Source organism: Podarcis filfolensis (assembly GCF_964270895.1).
Source record: "Podarcis filfolensis genome assembly, chromosome: 3".
NCBI classification, from domain to species: domain Eukaryota; kingdom Metazoa; phylum Chordata; class Lepidosauria; order Squamata; family Lacertidae; genus Podarcis; species Podarcis filfolensis.
Window position 1 is genome coordinate 22,661,507 of NC_139606.1, and position 6,277 is coordinate 22,667,783.

Consider the following 6,277-nt stretch of genomic DNA (forward strand, 5'->3'; position numbering starts at 1 on the left):
AGGAAGAAGACGCCAAGAAGAGGGCAATATTCTTCAGCGTCTGCGGAGAGGAGACGTTTGAAATCGCCCGGGCTCTCCTTGCGCCTGAAGACGTTGCTACTGTTCCATACAAAACAATAATGGAACAGCTGAAGGGGCACTTTTCGCCACAGCCCTCAGTGGTGGCTCGTCGAAATGCCTTCTACGCAAAGCGGCAAGCCCCTGGGGAAACCATAACTGGGTTTGTGACCTCTCTCCGCCAAGCTGCCCGGTTCTGCAACTTCTCAGAGCTGGAGAACATGCTTCGTGACCGCCTCGTCGGTGGCCTGAAGGATGAGAAGCTGCAACGACGCCTCTACGCTAAGAAGGACCTAACGTTCCAGGTCGCTCTGGAGGAGGCCCTGGCAACGGAAGCTGCCGAGAGGTCGACGCAAGAGGCACGGCCGAGCCAGCCGTCCCAACAGAGGGTCCACCATGAAGACCTCACCGACGACTCAGGATCTGACAAGGAGGAGGTGCACCGAGTACAGCAGCGCACTCAAGCAGCCCACATACCACAGCTGCCTCGACGAGAAGGAGGGAACTGCGCAAGCTGCGGGGAAAGTCACGAGAGGAGGACCTGCCGTTTCCGCAACGCAGAGTGCAGGCAGTGCAGAAAATTGGGACACATCGCCCGGGTGTGTCGAGCTCGGCCCGCCCGACGCCAGGCATCAGATGACCTATCCAAGAGCCCCAGGTCCCGGGGCCCAACGCACCAAGGCAACTCGACGGAGCTCACGGACTTCCAGGTATACCAGTTGCCCCACCCCAACGTAGAGAAAATTTATGTAGAGGTACAGATAGAGGGGGCCCCATGCCGCATGGAGCTTGACACGGGTTCAACTCTATCCATAATCTCGGCAAGGACCTTAAGGAAACTGTGTCCTACTGGGGGTCCCAAACTCAGGCCAGCCCCATTCACCCTCCGGGACTTCCAGAAACGTAAGGTCCCCACAATGGGGGTGGGGACCTTCAGGGTGCAATACCGAGGGCGGATGCGGCAACTGGACTTGCTTGTGGTCAAGGGCCCCTACATTAGCTTACTGGGATTGGCATGGTTTGGACCACTGGGGCTAGCCGTCACCGGGGTGAACCACACAAGCTTACAAGTGGACGTGGACGCCATATGCAAGGAATTTCCGGGGGTTTTCGATGGGAAATTGGGACAGTATACGGGCCCCCCCATTGCTCTACAGCTTGACCCCGCAGTACGACCAGTCAGGCTCAAGGCCCGCCGGGTCCCGTTCGCTCTGAAACCCCGTATAGACGAGGAATTGGACCGACTCGTGGAGCAAGGAGTGCTGGAGCCGGTGCCTAATGCCCCCTGGGAAACCCCAATCGTCACACCCGTCAAGCCTAATGGTTCGGTCCGCATCTGCGCAGACTACAAATGTACCATAAACAAGGCCCTCACGGCCCATGCATACCCAGTGCCAGTGGTCAGCCATGTCCTTGCTACCCTGGCTGGGTCGAAAATTTTTGGCAAGCTGGACTTGGCCCAAGCATATCAACAGCTGCCAGTAGATGAGGCCACAGCAGAGGCACAGACGATTGTGACGCACAGAGGAGCGTTCAGGGTAAAGCGGCTGCAATTTGGTGTCAGCGTGGCACCAGGCATATTCCAGAATCTAATGGACTCTCTCCTTAAAGGGATTCCTGGTGTCACCCCCTTCTTCGATGATGTGTTGATTGCCGGGCCCACACCAGAGGAGTTTGAGGACCGCCTCCGCACCGTTCTGCACCGTTTCCAGACGGCGGGTCTCAAGGTGAAGCGGGAAAAATGTCTACTAGGAGTGCCTCAGGTGGACTTTCTGGGATTTATGGTGGACGCAGAAGGGGTCCACCCAACTGGGGACAAGGTACGGGCCATTTGTGATGCCCCAGCGCCCAAGAACAAGACTGAACTTCAGGCCTTCTTGGGACTATTGAACTTTTACCATTCCTTCCTTCCCCACAAGGCGGCGGTAGCGGAGCCCCTACACAGACTCCTGGACAAGCGGGCCCCTTGGGTGTGGGGCCAGCGCCAGGAGGCCGCATTCCAGGCAGTCAAGGACTTGCTGGTCTCAAACTCGGTCTTGGCACACTTCGACGAGAGGCTGCCAGTGGTGCTAGCATGCGACGCCTCGCCCTATGGCATTGGCGCTGTCCTGGGACACCAACTCCCGGATGGAAGAGAGGTACCGGTGGCATACTTTTCCCAGACACTCAACGCAACCGAGCGGAACTACTCGCAAATCGACAAGGAGGGTCTGGCAATCGTGAAGGGAGTAAAAAAATTCCATGATTTCTTGTACGGGCGGCCCTTCACCGTGGTGACTGACCACAAGCCGTTGCTTGGCTTGTTTGCCCCCGAAAAGCAGACCCCCCAAGTGCTGTCTCCTCGCGTCCTCAGGTGGTCAATTTTCCTTGCCAGCTACCAGTATGCACTGATTCACCGCCCTGGGAAGGCGATGGGCCATGCGGACGCCCTCAGCAGGCTACCACTACCGGAAACAGGCCCTGACCCAGCACCTGCACAAGAAGTTATGAGCCTGGAGCTGCTTCCTGACCGCCCCATTCAGGCACAAGAAGTTGCACACCATTCCAAGAAAGATAGGGTCATCTCCCGGGTCCTGGACTGGGTGTGGAGGGGATGGCCCAGCAGCAGCCCTGGGCCAGAATTCGCCAGCTACACAACCCGCAAACATGAACTGTCGGCCCACAAGGGGTGCCTGTTATGGGGAAGCAGGGTCGTTGTTCCCCAGCCCCTCCGCAAAAGGGTCCTCACAGCCCTACACGAGACACATCCAGGGGTAGTAAGAATGAAGGCCCTTGCCAGGAGTTATGTGTGGTGGCCGGGGATCGACGGAGAGATAGAGGCCTGGGTCAAACACTGCCAGGCCTGCCAAGAATCCCGCCCAGATCCCCCAAGGGCCCCAGTCCAGTCCTGGGAGTCCGCCCGAGCACCATGGTCACGCCTGCATGTGGACTTCGCTGGCCCCTTTCAGGGGAAAACATTCTTCATCGTGGTGGACTCCTACACCAAATGGCTGGAAGTCGCACTGGTACCGTCCACTTCTACGTCCGCAGCCATCCGAGTACTACGCAGGCTGTTTGCAACCCACGGGCTCCCTGACACTCTCGTCTCAGACAACGGGACTGCATTTACGTCAGGAGAATTCCAAACCTTCACAGCGCAGAACGCCATCCGCCACATCCGTTCGGCGCCATTCCACCCTGCCACCAATGGCCAAGCAGAACGCATGGTGCGGACCACCAAGGACACCCTTCGCCGCATGACGCAAGGGGATTGGGAGTACCGCCTTGCCACATTCCTTCTAGCACAGCACAGCACCCCCAGCTCAACGACTGGCCGGAGCCCCGCTGAACTACTAATGGGTCGGCGCCTTGCAATCAGATTGGACCGCCTTCACCCCGATAGAGCTCAGGATGAGGTAGTGGTGGGGGAAGGCAGGAACCCCCGGACCTTCGAGGCCCAGGACCCAGTGTACGCAAAGAATTTTGGGGCGGGCCCTGCATGGGTACCCGCCACAGTCACCAGGGTCACTGGCCCCGTGTCGTACGAGGTGCTAACAGATGGGGGGCAATGCTGGCGCCGCCACTGCGACCAGATACGGCGACGATTCCCGGGAGAAAACCAGGAGGAGGAGGACAGGTCAGGGAACAGTGGGGCAGGGAGGCCCATAGAGCAGCAGGGGCAAGCAGGAGAGGCAGAATCAGTAAATACAGAGGGGACCCGTGAGGCCGAAAGGACACCGGAACCAGAACCACGACTGAGCGAGCCGGTTGCGCCAGACCAAACAGCCCTATCACAGCCAGCATCCTTGGAACACGAGCCAGAACCTGAACCCCGGACCAGGGAACACCCCAGGCCGCAACGCACACGTCGGCCGCCGGCGTACCTCGAGGACTATGAATGCGACCTCCCGGGCAGGACTGGAACTTAGAGGGGAGGGGTGTTATGTACTGAGTTGAATAGGATCCAAACTGCAGCAGTCTGATTGGTCCTAGAACAATAGGATTCAGAATGCAGCAGTCTGATTGGTCCTAGAACAATGCAGCAGTATGATTGGTTGGCAGGAACCACCCAATCATGCTCCAGATTGAAGTGAATCCACAACCTGATTGGCTTACAGTAGAATTCCGGAATTAGCCAATCATGTGCAGCCCATTGTGTAAATAATGTATATAAAGCAGATACTTTGAGGGGACTTTCATTCATTCCTCCTCACCACCATGAGCTGAATAAAGAGCATGAAATCACTTTGCGACTCTGAGTATATTTCACATGTAAAAAAGGACAGGACTTTTTTTCTGCACCTTTGCTGATGAGTTCATACAGGTCTGCATGGGTTTGGGGTAGATGCCAGTGGTGGGCGGAGCCAGAGACAAAGGTGGGTGGAGCAACATGTAAAGGTAAAGGGACCCCTGACCATTAGGTCCAGTCGCGGACGATTCTGGGGTTGCGGTGCTCATCTCGCTTTATTGGCCGAGGGAGCGGGTGTACAGCTTCCGGGTCATGTGGCCAGCATGACTAAGCCGCTTCTGGCGAACCAGAGCAACGCATAGAAACGCAACATGTACTCTTACCTTTGTACCATAAGCCACATTCCAGCCACATAAAAGCCAGAGCTCTCTACATGCACACACATCTCTTCACACAGGCAAACAAGAGACATGAGCACAGTTCAAGAACGCATTCTTGGCATGATAAAACACTCAAGGAAGGTGCAATAAAGGCCAGTGGAGGGTGTGGCCTAGAGATGGGCATGACCTGGGGACATTCCATGCTTAGTCCCTGAGTCTGAGGTTCCCAGCTGCTGCTGTAAGCAAACTAGCTACCTAAGAGCATAAGAAGAGCCCTTCTGGATCAGACCAATGACCCACCTATTAATAGAATTGTAGAGTTGGAAGGGACTCCAAGGGTCATCCAGTTTAACCCCCTGTGATGCAGGAATCTCAGCTAAAGCATCCATGACATATAGCCATCCAAGCTCTGCTTAAAAACCTCCAAGGAAGGAGAGTCCACCACCTCTCGTGGGAATCTGTTCCGCTGTCGAACAGCTCTTGTTGTCAAAAAGATCTTGATGTTTACTCAGAATCGCCTTTCTTGTAACTTGAAGGCATTGGTTTCAGTCCTACGCCCCAGAGCAGGAAAAAAACAAGCTTGCTCCATCTTCCATGTGACAGCCCTTAAGCTATTTGAAGATGCCTATCATACCTTCTCTCTGTCTCCTCTTTTCCAGGCTAAACATGCCCAGCTCCTTCAACTGACTTGGTTTCCACACCCTTAATCATCTTGGTTGCCCTCCTCTGTACATGTTCCAGCTTGTCAATATCCTTCTTAAATTGTGGCACCCAGAACTGGACACAGTACTCCAGGTGTGGCCTGAGCTATACCATTACTTCCCTTGATCAGAACACTAGACTTCTGTTGAAGCAGCATAGAATAGCATTAGCCTTTTTTTGCTGCCGCATCACACTGTTGACACTGTTGAGCCCCATGTTGGGCAAAAGATTCCTGAATCGTGGGGGGGGGGGGGGTTGGACTAGATGACTCTATTGGTCCCTTCCAATTCTATGAAAAATCTCAATAGAGTTTGTAATAACTTTCATGTGCAACATAAGCAGCCAAGTGACTGCCAGCACCACACATCTATAAAAATATGTACGGTGCAGAACTTTTCCCACAAACTAGAGAGTTCTTGTGCAGAAAGTGCACAGGCGTACATTGGTTCATAATGCTAACTCAATCAATATTCCATTACACTACTAATTTGTTGTCTCTCTTAATCTGAGTTGCATTTCGTCTATTTTACAGTAGTTTTTTACAAAACATTGTCTAGTCAAAAGTCAAGGCTGCTCATTGTGGCACATAAATGTGCAACTGGGATTTTCATCCCACCCCAATCTCCAGGACAAGCTTTCAACAAAAACCTTGAGCCTTGCACCTTGTTGCTAAATGACTCCTGTGGAAATCCGTGGGGATAATAAACAAGGAAGGAAGGACAGGCTCTTTATGGGGCACAGCTCCACCGTTCCTCCGCTGATTTGCCCACGAGAGCCCTTCCTATGGAAGAATTCGCGATCCTGTGCGTGTTTGCTCACAAATCTCTGGTTGCAAACAACGTGCAGCAGCAGCTGTGCGCGCCGCCGATTGCAGCCAAGGCGCGACCCAGGGCGCGTCGCCCCCGCGCCATTGACACCTGAGCAATGACGGGCGCCGCGCCCCCGAGCCCCTGGCGCCGCCTCTCCCGCT